Raw genomic sequence first — 13958 nt, 5'->3', positions numbered from 1 at the left:
CTGGATCACATTAAATCTGTGGTCAAATAAAACACCTTGTCCTTCCTCATTTGAACTGTTCTCATCAGCACTGTTTACCTCTCCTTTAAATCACTTACGATCCTTGTGAGTTAACATTTATTTGTGTGATTACCTAAATAATGCCTTTGTATCCCCAGGCCAGGTGTTGATAACCTGAATGCAGGCACAAAACTATCTTATGGTATTTTGCCTTTTATTTCCTTTGCATTACGCTGTATTATGAGGTCTGTGCATAGTACCTCTTCCAAAGGAAGGGCTCAAGGGATGTCAGATGAAGAATCAGATGTGTACACAAAAAAATTACATGAGGCAAAATATGGTAAGTGTTATAGGAGCACTGGCATCCACCTTCTGTGGAAACTCCGGGGAGAGTCTCCTGACTTCCTTCATGAAGGAAAGGCATCTCTGAGGAATAAAAGCATCCAAGCCAAGTACTGAGCGGTGTGGTGTTTCAACCAGAAACTCAAAGCAAAGAAAATATCTGGGCAACAAAACAACCAATGAAAACCATTATTTTTGAAGAACCATTATTTACATGGGAAATTACTCATAATATTAAGTTAATAAACGGGATACAAAACAGGATGCACCACACGCACATGCGCGCACACACACACACACACACACACAAAAACCCTGAAAGGAAATAGTTTGAATATTAACAAGAGTTACTGCTGAGTTGTAGGATTACTGGCACTCTTTATTTTCTTCTTCATACTCTTTTGTAGTTTCCCAAATTTTCTATAATAAAGATCTTCATAATCAGTAGGGGAAATATTTGGATTTTTAAACTCACTTAGGATGAAAATATAATAACATTTTAAGTCTTTAAGCTTTATCAAAAAAGGTTTCCAGACCATTTCGGCTTTTGTTTTTTTTTCCCATGGTCATACTTATGTGAATATTGTAAAGCAGAAGGAATGCTGGGGAACAGATTTCAGTCCTAGAGAAATATTATAATGCTCCCACCCACCCAAACAACTACATTTATTCTCTACTTTTTTGCATCTTTGAGAACTGGTGTGAAGGGACTTGCATTTACAGGTTAATACAGGGAAATCAGCAGCCAGCATCAGTGACAGCACTGCTCCCGGGAACATCAATTCCCTTTCACGCTCTCAGCGGGGTTCTTCAAACTATGAAACACACACGGACACCACCACACAGCAGCCAGAATATCAAATGGGGGGACGTTAGATCTCTGAGAACAGATCAACATTATTATCAACAAAGATCCACTTGGGGCACCTGGGAGGCGCAGTCAGATGAGCACCGGACTCTTGGTTTTGGCTCAGAGGGTCATGATCTCAGGGTGGGGAGATCAAGCCCCGGGGCAGGGTTCCCACTCAGCAGGGAGTCTGCTTGAAATTCCCTCTCCCTCTGCCCCTCCTGCTGCTCAAAAGCATCTGGGCTCTCTGTCTCTGTCAAATAAGTAAAATCTTTAAATAAAGGTCCACTCTTTGAATTAACAGATAACCTTAGTCTAAGTTAACAAGTTAAGACATATCCCACAAAATATTGTCATTACCAAATAAAAGAAGGAAACTATACCAAGTCTTCAGAAACATGAGCATCCAACTTGTCCCCAGCAAACCCCTGGAAATCTGAGAGTCTAAAGTACCCTTCTCTATCTAAGACTACATAAAATATAAAAACTGGTGGAAAAACTACCACTCGCAACAGATGGCAGACTCCCTACAAACAGTACTAACCTAAAAACAATCTAAATGGAAGGGAAAGGTTCCCTGAGCAATGGTCAGCAATCATGTCTCTTCCTTACTCTGACAAAGAACGGCAAAAGGGACACATACAAATTATGAAGAAATGCAGTTTGCAGGGAATTAAAGCCACAGCCCCCTGAGCCATCTCAGAGAGACTCCCTGCATGACTCACCTCCTTCTCTCCTCTTAGAGGCTCTCAGCTTCGGCCTGCTTACCCCCTTCTCTCCAGGTGCCACCACCTCCCTCACTCTAGCGCTCTGCTCCCCCCAGGGCTTCTTACAGAGGAGCCTGCCCTATTTCACCCTTTACCCAAGCTTCCCTGTCTCTGAAACCAACAAACCTTCCTGAGCATTTTGGAGATTCATCAGAAGTCACTACTGACAGACAGGTTTGGTGGTAGAAAAAAAAATCATGGCACACCATGATTAGAGATTCAGTAAAGCTCTTCAATGGGAAATTAAGATCCTCGCTGAAATGTAGGTAATGCTCGGACACTTTGGTGTGAAACCAATGGGTCTAGTCAGCTTTAGGGTCCTAAAGCACCTCAGTTGATTCTGTCATTGAGCCAAGGCTGGGAACTGCTGTCCCAGATCCACACTGACCCTGACCCACGCTGTCCCTTAGGCACCAAGCGTATTCAAGATTCCCCCACGTTCTGCAGGGAGGATCTCGGTTCCCCGGGCATTGAGATGCTGAGCTACAGGTTAGGAAAAATGAGCAGATGTGACTTTGCCAGCCTCCGGAGTCCAGAACCTGGCACAGAAAGGGTCAGCTACAGTCACGTTAAAAATTCAGTGAACTGGGGCGCCTGGGTGGCTCAGTGGGTTAAAGCCTCTGCCTTAGGCTCAGGTCGTGATCTCAGAGTCCTGGGATCGAGCCCCACATCAGGCTCCCAGAGAGCCTGCTTCCTCCTCTCTCTCTGCCTGCCTCCCTGACTACTTGTGATCTCTGTCAAATAAATAAATAAAATCTTTAAAAAAAATAAAATAAAATAAAAAATATTCAGTGAACTAATGGCATTCCCCAGGCTATGAAAAGAGAAGCTGAAGGTTGTATAGAAGCTATCCACACGGAAATCCCCAGCACACCTGATAGATAATGACAGTCATGTGGTTTTGTAGAAAATTCCTTATGAATGACCTCCCAAATATGCAAGACACATTAGAATTAACTTCCTTGCTTCTGGCTTGGATCAATTAAAATCTAAGTGGTGGCTTTTGCTACGACAAAGACCCACACAGACATTTATTGACGAATAACTTCTGCATTACTGATTTCAAATTCATGGTACATTATTTTAAATTGAAAAGGAACGAACAAAATGTTTTGCAGTATCTTCTGACTATGGGAAAAGCTTAAAATCACATTGTCATTTTCTGTAAGCTAGAGTTGTTTCTCACAAACTCAAATATTTGAACACGCTGTATAAAGTATCTACTCTGCCCTGATATCTCATCAACACACTATGCTCTGCGGAGTAGGATTTAGATACAAAGGTGACCAATGTTGGCTTCCATCCAAAAAGATGTTTCCTTAATATCATACTGATGCTCTAGAAATTAACCTCCACTCCTCTTTAGCCTTTCAGCCACAACAAACTGAATCGTATCAAAAGTATCTGCTTTAGGGTTTTATTTAAACATTAAGCACAGGACACCTGGGTGGCTCAGTCGATTAAGCATCTGCCTTTGGCTCAGGTCATGGTCCCAGGGTCTTGGGATTGAGCCCAGCATCAGGCTCCTTGCTCTGCGGGGAGTCTGCTTCTCCCTCAGCCTCTGGCCCACCTCCCCACTTGTTCTCTCTCGTGCTCACACGCACTCAAATACATACACACATACATACATATCTTTTAAGAAAACATTAAGCACAATAAAACCAACCATTTTAAGGCCTAAGAAACAAGAAAGGCACAAAATCCAATAACTTACACACTGGAGGGTTATTATGCTGGTCAAGTCACTTTCACTCCGTGAAAGAGACAAGACGTTTTTCCATGTGCTAGAACAGAAAATCCTGACATGCCTACCAGAGGACAATCTGAGAGATAAAATGGTTATACAGAGGGACAGGCTCAAACACATGTATGCATACCTGTGCATAAACAATCTTTTCACTCACATTTGTATGCGCCTTCCATTATTCAGAAGATGCTAACAGCTAGAGAAGCCACACACATACATGTATACTGGCCATAGTATACACTCCTATCTTTAATTATTGAATTAAAAACAAACCTTAAGATATGGCCTTTACTATTGTTTAAGTAGCACTATATTAAAAATATTTATTCCGTCTATCTTTTAGTATCTATCCATCCCACCAGTGTTCACAGGAAAGTATGAGTACACCTAACTAACATAAGCCAAATGAGAAGGCACACAGTGGCGAGCATAAAGCATGGCACTAGGACTCAAAAGACCTGAGTTTGAAACCTGGTTACACCAAACACACTGAACCCAGCCTAGCTAAGCCTCAGCTAGGCCACCCATAAATTAAAGACAGTAAAACCTGACCTGTTGAAATAGTGTCGTTGAAGGTATATATCCATAAGATAACACACTTGCAAATGATCTTAAACTAAAAATGTGAAGCATCATTCAGCAGCTGTTCTAGTTAGAAACCACTAGGACACCCCAAGACAAGTCAAACAGCGTTCCTCTGTTCACTCATCTTTTAGGTTTTGCCATTTCCTCCTTCCCTCCATCCCTCCCTTTCTTCCTTCGTGTAACAGATATTTGCCAGGTTTCCGCCATAGACCAGATACAGTTCCAGACTGCTCTTTCCAATACCATAAGTGGTAGAAACATGTAGCTATTAGGCATTCAGAATGGCACTAGTCCAAATTGAGACACGCTATAAAGGTAAAATACACACTGGATTTTGAAGACTTGGTATGAACAAAAGAAAGTAAAATATCTCAGTAATTTTTTTATATAGATTACATGTTGAGAAGATAATATTTTGGATATTAGGTTAAACATATGTATTATTCGAGTTAATTTCTTTGTACTTTTTTTTAACATGGTAACTAGGAGTTAAAAAAATTTTTTAAGATTTTATTTCTTTATTTTTGAGAGAGAAAGATCACAAGTAGACAGAGAAGCAGACAGAGGCAGAGGGAGAAGCAGGCTCCCCACTGAGCAGATAGCCCGATGCGGGGCTCGATCCCAGGACCCTGGCATCATGACCTGAGCTAAAGGTGAGGCTTTAACCCACTGCCACCCAGGCACTCCAGAAGTTCAAAATATTTTAAATACACGGAGGCTCACATTATATTTCTATTTGGCATTGCTATTTTAGACCCTGGGGATATTTCAGGGAACAAAACCATGAAGCTTCTATTTCAACACCTATGGCCCCAAGATCTTCAGTAATCAGTAGAAAAGAAAATTTAAAACCAGCAACTGTGTGTAGAGAGGACCCTGGGATGGAGGTCACACACACGAGAGACAGACCTTTCCTCTGGCCCTTCTTCTGCTCATAGAAGGGCCCACAGTCCCCAGATCGATCAGGCAGTACCACGGTGAGCTATGACCTCGACCATCTTTGAGAAGACTGTCCGTTCCCTCTTCTCCTAAGAACACGCCCACTATCCCTCCAAACTCTGGCATCATCTGTGCTACTTTGGCTCGTGCCTCAAGAATCACTTTGAAAAGGTTTCCAATGGTAGGTAGGAAGAGGTTCTTAACAAAGACAAACTTGTCTGGATTCCAACACTCCCCTTCATTATGAGAGTTCCTCATCACCTTCCTCTCCATGGTTCCGAGGAACCAGGCCTCTCCTACATACCCTCAGCTCCCGCATCATACCCACCATGCTTCTAGATAAAGGGCAAGAGGCTGCCTTCAACAGCACAGGTCATAACTGGAATCTCGAGGTCCCTGCTGGTCCGAGGCAGTCAGGCTGACCACCTGCCAACTAAATGTGAGGTTACTTGTAAGATTTTAAAGAATTTCTGGAGGGTGAGCTGTTTAATTTAGTCCAAATGGGCCTGTTTTTTAACAGCACTTTTCCTACCAAGAAGGCATCACGTTTGAATCTCATACTCCATGTGTTAGGAACTTACCTTAAATTCAAACCACAACATGGCAAATGCTTTTGCTGGCCCATACAACTTTCTGGCAGAAGATAAAGAAAATTCGGGCTTTCAAGAGATTCTATATGTTATCAAATGCCCTAGTGGGTGTAGCAGGAAGCCGAGAGGCTCAGGTGTCAAGGCGGGTAGTGTTCCTTCATAACTGACCCATCCTATGTCCTCTGCTCATGCTGTTCTCTCCGCCGGCGGGCCTTGTTCCCCCTGCCAACTTAAAGGTTACACGTCTATGAGGGCCCAGCCCAGAGCCTGGCCCTCCCAGAAATTGTCCCCAGCAACCTCAAACCAAATAATCTCTCTCCTTCTTTCTCAGAGGAACCCAGTCAACCAAAACATCCTATCATCTATTTATCTCTTCTCTGGGTATTCAAACACCTGTAACTCAGAAGGAAAGCAATTTAAAAAGTCAGTATGATGTCTGAAAATTTATTAGTCTCCCTTTCAATCAGTTGGGACTTATCTGAGCTTTATTCAGCAACAAAGTTGAACCCGACGCCAGGAATACAAAGAGGATACACAATCCCAACACTCACATAATTCACAGTCTAGCTGAGAAACAAAGTGAACAACGATCCCACCACCTAAGGAACATTGTATTACAGTGCTGGCAAAGCACCACTGGAGCCCACAGGAGGGCTCTTCTTCCTGGGTAACTGAGGAAAACCTCTCACAGCAAGGTGATACCTAAGCCAAAAATTGAGAACTGAGTAGAAATTGACAAGGTAACAGGGGAAAGCCCTTTCAAAGTAAAGCAACCTTAAAAGAAATGAGAGAATGTGTTTAAAACCCCTAGATAGAACCACAGGGGGGGAAAAAATCTTCCAATATATTAAATTATTCATGTGGGCATCTGAGCCTCTACAGACAGACCCCAATTCACCTTTTCTACATTTCCTATACTACAGCACAGCAAGTAAGGGTGGGCTCTCCAGAACCAGGCTGGGGTCAAATTCTACTAACTACATAGCCTTATCCAAGTTTCTTAACCTATCTGTACCTCAACTTCTTCCTCTGTAACACAGGGATGACAATCTGTCTACCTCATAAGGTTGTTACAGTATCGTTACGAGAAAATGAACTGAAACCAACAATAATTATCACAAATTAGGCATTCAATAAATGCTTGTATTGGCATCATTATGACTGTTAATGATTACTTTTCCATGCTAGACTGAGTACCAAATCTGAAGTTCTTGCCCCCAGCACCTGCCCATGCCTCGATATGAAGACCTCTGCCTATAACCACATCCCACCCATCAAGACACTGCTTAAATCCCACCACTGGCATGAAGCTTCTCTGAGCCCGCTCGCCTTGTGCATTAGGAAAATGCATGTCTCTCTCCCTCTTCTGAACTCCCGGAGCAGGCTGCAGGTCTCTCTTGGGGCACTCTTCACTCCAGTGCCGTTATGCCCACAGCTGATTTCCCTACAGGCCTACAGCTCTTTACGAGCACAGGCTACCCTGCCCAATCTCCACTTCCCCAGAGAACCGACAGGCCTTTTTACCTATGGGCACTCAGGGTTTGCTGTTGAACAAATTAAAATACTCTCCCCTGTAATTAAGTCAAGAACAGACTAGAGCTTTTAAAAATGCTGTAGCATCTACCAAGCTATTCTTCCTAATAAAAAACCTTCCCCAGAGAGAAAGTCAGTTCAATTTTACAAACAGCTCCTTTGTAAAGGAATCCTAAGAGAAGTCAGTAAGATGTTCTTCAAGTGAATGATAACTAACAAAACGGAGTAGAAACAGTAAAAACTGCTGGGGAAAACAATCTCTCTCCTTTCTCCAGTCTCCAAGCAGGTTCTAATGTAAATTTGTTTAGGCTATTGTTGCTTTTCTATCCCATGTTTACAAAAGGTGGGACAATGTTTCAACAGTAATGCCATTTTCATTGTGTATCCGGATTCTGAAGCCTATTCTGTCTGGTTCTACCATCCATGAAAAGGAGGGTTAGCCTGGAACCACCCAGACTGCTTGGCTTACACAATTACCAAAGTACACAGGACCCTTGTGCCCCTGTCCTTAGTGAAAGTACACTGGAAAACAGAAATCACCATTCTTCTCCAAAACCTACCTAACTCAAAAGGTAATTATCGCTAAGTGTAACTTGATTAAAATCCTAAACTTTAATTAGAGAAAAGAGTTAACGAGGATTGGCTTCCTCTTACAATAAAAATATTTTGACATTCGAGCAATTCAAAGATAGTCTTCATTTACTATGCCATATTGGTGATTTTTCTAAAAGAAAAGCCTTTATTAAAAAATATGGTCTAGGGGCGCCTGGGTGGCTCAAGTGGGTTAAGCCTCTGCCTTCAGCTCAGGTCATGATCTCAGGGTCCTAGGATCGAGCCCCACATCGGGCTCTCTGCTTGGCAGGGAGCCTGCTTCCTCCTCTCTCTGCCTGCCTCTCTGCCTATTTGTGATCTCTGTCTGTCAAATAAATAAAATCTTAAAAAAAAAAAAAAAATATATATATATATATATGGTCAAACAAAACAAAACAAAAAAAAATAAAAGAAAGAAAGAAAGAAAAAGGAGAAAATAGAATAAAACAGAGCTCAAGTGGTACTTCCCTGTCTTTTAAAAATATATATGCAACTGTTGGACATAGTATCCCACTGGATTCAAAATGAAGAAATTAGGCAAACAGAAGTGAGGTTATCAACCCAGAAACACATTCGGTGACAAGGGTACCTAGAATGTACAGCCTGACCAGCACACAAAGTATATCAGAAACCCAAAAAATCATCATATTGCCGTTCCTCACAAAGTAACAAAGTAAGATTGTTCAACTCAATAATCATCCTACCTTATAATTAAGATTATTTAAAATACTTCTAGGACCAAAAAGATCAGGGGCAAAGGCAATGCGGTACAACAGCTTCTAAAACCAATATCCCAGGATTTTTCAAGCACTTAAGTTATTTACACCTACGTCAACAAATGTAAAAGTTCATAGCTACATGACTCTAGTTTTTATTTTTAAAAAACACCACTTCTAGTGCATTGATCACCATTATCCCAATTGACAAAACCACTACAAATCCACCATTTCCTCTACAATCTGGGCGCTTCTAAACACAATGAACAAGAGCAGAGGGGGGGAGGGGAAGATCCCAAGCTCATTCAGCGAGTGACATGGCAGTAAATGCTTTAGACTTTGTCCATATATCAATTGTGTTATGGTAAGAGCTAGTTATTAATATCTTTTTTCCAGTTCTCCCCATTAAAAGTGGGATAAGTTCCATTTTTCTCACATCTGGAACATGTTTTAAGAGGCTTATGTGAGCAGCATATAAATGCTGTTAAGCCACTAGCAGTTAGATTTTTGGTCTTCAAGTGCCATGGACCTAATGTTCAAATATAACCATAACCATGGAAGTATTATGGTGATTAAGAGATCAGACATGGCTGGATCTGAAAGTACTGTGAAACACCCGTAATATCCATACTCTACTTGAGATCATTGCCTTGCTTCCCAATGCTAACAGCTACGCCTCTCTACCAAGGCCTCCTGTCCCTGACATTGCTCTAAATTTCAGATTTGTTCTTCCTTCCCCTATAAAAAATTTAATGGACCTAGATCCATTCCCTTACAGTCCCATTCTCCAGGTAAACCATATTCAGCTTGAATGCAGAGGCAGATGATATTTCAAAATATAACTTCTTCAGTGATAATACACACAATTTCTAATGAAATAGTAGGGCCCAAGATCATCATCCAGAAACACCAGACACTAACCCCCCCATGCATACCACTGAGTCTCGAAACAACTTTTAAGACAAAAAGCATGACCAGAGAAAAAAGAGCATTATATTATATAAGGAACAACTTATCATGAAGATACAACAACTACAAATGTATATGCATCTCAAAATAGAAGCAAAAACAGAATCAAAGGAAGAAAAGGACAATGACATGATTATAGTAAGAGATGTTCACACTCGACCTCAGTAATTGATAAAATTAGACGAAGAAAAAAAAAAAAAAAACTCAGGAAAGACATAGAAGGTCTGACTAACACGACCAGCCACCTTGACCTCACAGACATTCGCAGACAATCTAAAACTGAAGAAGACACATCCCCTTTGAACGCACCTGGCACGTTACCAGGACAGATCATATGGTGCGCTGTAAAGTAAGTCTCCATAAATGCAAAAGGAATGTCATCACAAAGTATATTTTCTGATAACACAGAATTAAATTAGAAATCAGTAACAATAAGGTATCTGGGAAATTCCAAATGTACAAAAACCAAACAGCACGCCTCTGAATAGCTCATGGGTCAAAGACAAAATCACAAAGTTAATCAGGAAATATTCTGAACCAAATAGCAACAAAAATAAAACATATTAAAATTTGTGGGATGCAGCTAAAACAGTCCTTAAAGGGAAACTTAAAACTTTAAAATGCTTAATATAAGAAAATAAAAAGGATCTGCCACCATGTCCTTAAGGTTCTCCCTTCAGAAATCATAAAGAACAGAGCAAACTAAACCCAAAATAGAAGAAAGAAAATAATAAAGAGTGGAAGTCAATAACATAGAAAACATACAGACACCGGAGAAAATTAATAAAACCCAAGAGGCAGATCTTTAAAAGGACTGTGAAAACTGACAGACTTCTAGTTAGATCAAAAATAGAGACAAAAGACAAATCACCGGTACCAGAAATGCCAAAAATACATACCATCGGAGGTCAAATTTAAAAAGATAATAAGAGAATAGAATGTGTGACCTTTGTGGCCAACAAACTGAGCACAACTTAAATAAAATGGACAAATTTCTTGAAAAGTAGAATCTATTAAAATTGGCACATGATGAAACAGAAAAATCTAAGAAGCCCTTTACCTTTTAGAGATAATAAGTCTGTTATCAAAAAACAAAAAACAAAAACAAAGAACAACTCCAGATTATTTCACTGATAGATTCTACCAAACATTCAAGGAAATTTAACACTTTCTGAAAACAGAGGAGGAAGGAACAGCTCCTAACTCATTTTATAAGGTTAGCTTAATGCTAATACTAAAACCTGACAAGAACATCACAAAAAATGAAAATGACAGAGCTGTATCCTTCACGAATGTAGACATGAATATCTTCAACACAATGTTAGCAAACCAAATCCAATAATATATTAAAAGGTACATTATGAGCAAGTACAGTTTATCCCAAAAATTGGTTCACATCTGAAAATCAGTCAGCATACAGACTAAAGGAGAAAAATCTCAGGATCAGGTGTTTAACAAAATTCCATGGCCATTCGTGAGAATACTGCCAACATTTTGGGAAGAGTTAGAGAACTTCCTCAAAGAGACGAAGAACAAGTGTGGGAAAATACCAAAGGCAACATCACACTCAAAGGTGGAAAACTAACTTGTTTTCCCCTGAGATGAAGAACAGGTAAGAATGTCTCTCCTTACCACATTTTAAACAATGCTAACCAGAAGTCCTACTTACTTTACTAAAAAAATAAGTTTAAAAAAACAATAAATATTTCAAATAAAAATCTATTATGTCAACCTTGAGGCCTCTGTCAAGGAAGTATTTTTAACTGGATTCAGTTTCTCTAAGCAAATTTCAGCCATGCAGGAAGGCAAGAAAAACAAAAGGAATAAAGATCTGAGAGGAAAAAGTGAAACTTCTTATCTGCAAATCATATGATCATTTAGGAACAAAATTCCAAGGAATGTACAAAACAACTACTAGAACTAATAGATGAATTTAGTAAGACTGCAAGATACAAAGTGGATACAAAAATAAAAAAGAGTCAAGTATTTTCTTACATATTAGCAGCAAATGATTAGGGGATAAAGGGGCTTTTTTAATCCCATTCTTGGGCATATGAATATTGGAGTGTGTGTGGGTATGTGCACATGTGTGTATATATCCCACCAAAATGAGAGAAACAACAGAGATGACAACACAAAACCCAGGAAACAGAAGAGTCATCAAAGAAAAAACAACCAAGCCTCACCAAGATGGTGGTAAAGAGGAGTCCCACAATGGCAGCCCTGAAGAGGCTGGACAGCAAGTCATTTACCAACATGACATGGAACTCTGGGATTGACAACACCGAGAAAAACTGAACTGACAGACACCCTAATATATTTTACCATGTGAGGCTTTATGGTTCTATCAGAATATTTAGTGCAAAATTATTGATCAATAGAAAGTTAAGCCAATTAAAAACAAAGTAACCACTATGCCTAAGTTAAAGAGCGAGTGACCACTGAGTATTCTGTGGCCATAGTCCTCAATACTCAAATGATAATACTATAAATATTAAATGACACTTTGACCAAAAAGTAAATAAAATTATCATTGGAAGTGGGATGCCCAGTTGGTTCAGCTGGTACAGCGCGCGACTCTTGGCCTCAGGGTCGTGAGTTCAAGCCCACACTGGCTATGAGCCTTAAATTAAAAAAAAAAAAAAATTTAATTATCATTGGGAGGATGGGGAAAGAAAGGTCAGGAAGTTAAATCCTCATCTTCTGTAGAAAACAGTCAAAAGGTAATGTTTAGAGTTGAAAAGCTGAGCCCCAGGAGTAAAAATTGGTTATTTAAAAATATATGGCAGTAAATGCCAGAAGAAACAGCTAAAAAAGAAACCTGAAAATGCTTGCTTCTGAACAACAACATGTGGAGCACAGGATCTTTTCAAGTCTGAATTACCATTTCAGTTACTATTTAAACCAGGGATATTATTACTTTGCTAAAAAAACAAAGTAAGTTTTAAAAAAACAATAAATATTTCAAATAAAAATCTATTATGTCAACCTTGAGGCCTCTGTCAAGAAGTATTTTTTTTTAAGATTATTTATTTATTTATTTGACAGACAGAGATCACAAGTAGGCAGAGAGGCAGGCAGAGAGAGAGGAGGAAGCAGGCTCCCCGCCGAGCTGAGAGCCCGATGTGGGGCTTGATCCCAGGACCATGGGATCATGACCTGAGCTGAAGGCAGAGGCTTTAACCCACTGAGCCACCCAGGTGCCCCTGTCAAGAAGTATTTTTAACTGGATTTGGTTTCTCTAAGCAAATTTCAGACAAAATCAGTTTGAATAAAACACATGAAATGTATAAAAACAGTTACAAAAAAGTTAAAACACCTTTTTAAAAAAAGTAGTTCCATAAAAACATTTAGCAAAAATTAAGGCTATGGAAATTCAAATATATCCAATTTCCTAATAAATATTCTAAATGGTAATTAAGTAAAACATTTTTTCAAAAATATTCACATCAGCCTCAGAACATATATAATACGCCCAAAAAGGCCTTCCTACCCACTATAATAGGCATTTTATTTCTGTTCTTCAGCTGCCCACAGTAACATGAAGTATTTTCCAATACTGCCTAAGAGCTCCAAAGACCAGTCCCTCACATTCATACAGAGATGCCCTCTATGGGCACATTACCCATCATTTCAAATAGAATGACTCTAACTTCCACCCCATCCAATCTCTAGAAGATGAATTATTTCTTAGGGGATGTTTTGCAAAATAGCTTGCAAGTCACAATTCCAGGAAGAGAGGGAAGAAAGAAAGGCGAAAATACGACAAAATCCTGAGAAACATACACATTTTTATTTTTTTTTTTAAAGATTTTATTTATTTATTTGACAGAGAGAGATCACAAGTAGATGGAGAGGCAGGCAGAGAGAGAGAGAGAGGGAAGCAGGCTCCCTGCTGAGCAGAGAGCCTGACGCGGGACTCGATCCCAGGACCCTGAGATCATGACCTGAGCCCAAGGCAGCGGCTTAACCCACTGAGCCACCCAGGCGCCCATCATACACATTTTTAGTACACTTATAACATTCTAACGCATCCCTCTAGATTTAGGTGGGAGGCTTTCTGAAACGCTGGAATACTATTCATAGTTTCATCTAATCAGAAACATTCCAATTAAATGAATGATATTAATATAATTATCTAAGAAAACACTCAACGGAGCTCTACAGACAGTTTCTACAGTAGACTCCAACCTATGGGGCAATTTCTGACTGAGGATGGATGAGGCCCATGGACTCATCCCTGTGTTTGTCAGGTATAATCTCTGATTACGCAACTGAACATTACAGCCACCTCAGGCCATTCTGTGTTTAGAGAGACGTGTTTACGGCCAT

Source organism: Lontra canadensis, unplaced genomic scaffold (assembly GCF_010015895.1).
Source record: "Lontra canadensis isolate GAN:19392208 unplaced genomic scaffold, GSC_riverotter_1.0 scaffold98, whole genome shotgun sequence".
Taxonomy (NCBI): Eukaryota; Metazoa; Chordata; class Mammalia; order Carnivora; family Mustelidae; genus Lontra; species Lontra canadensis.
Note: the sequence above shows the minus strand (reverse complement) of the source record.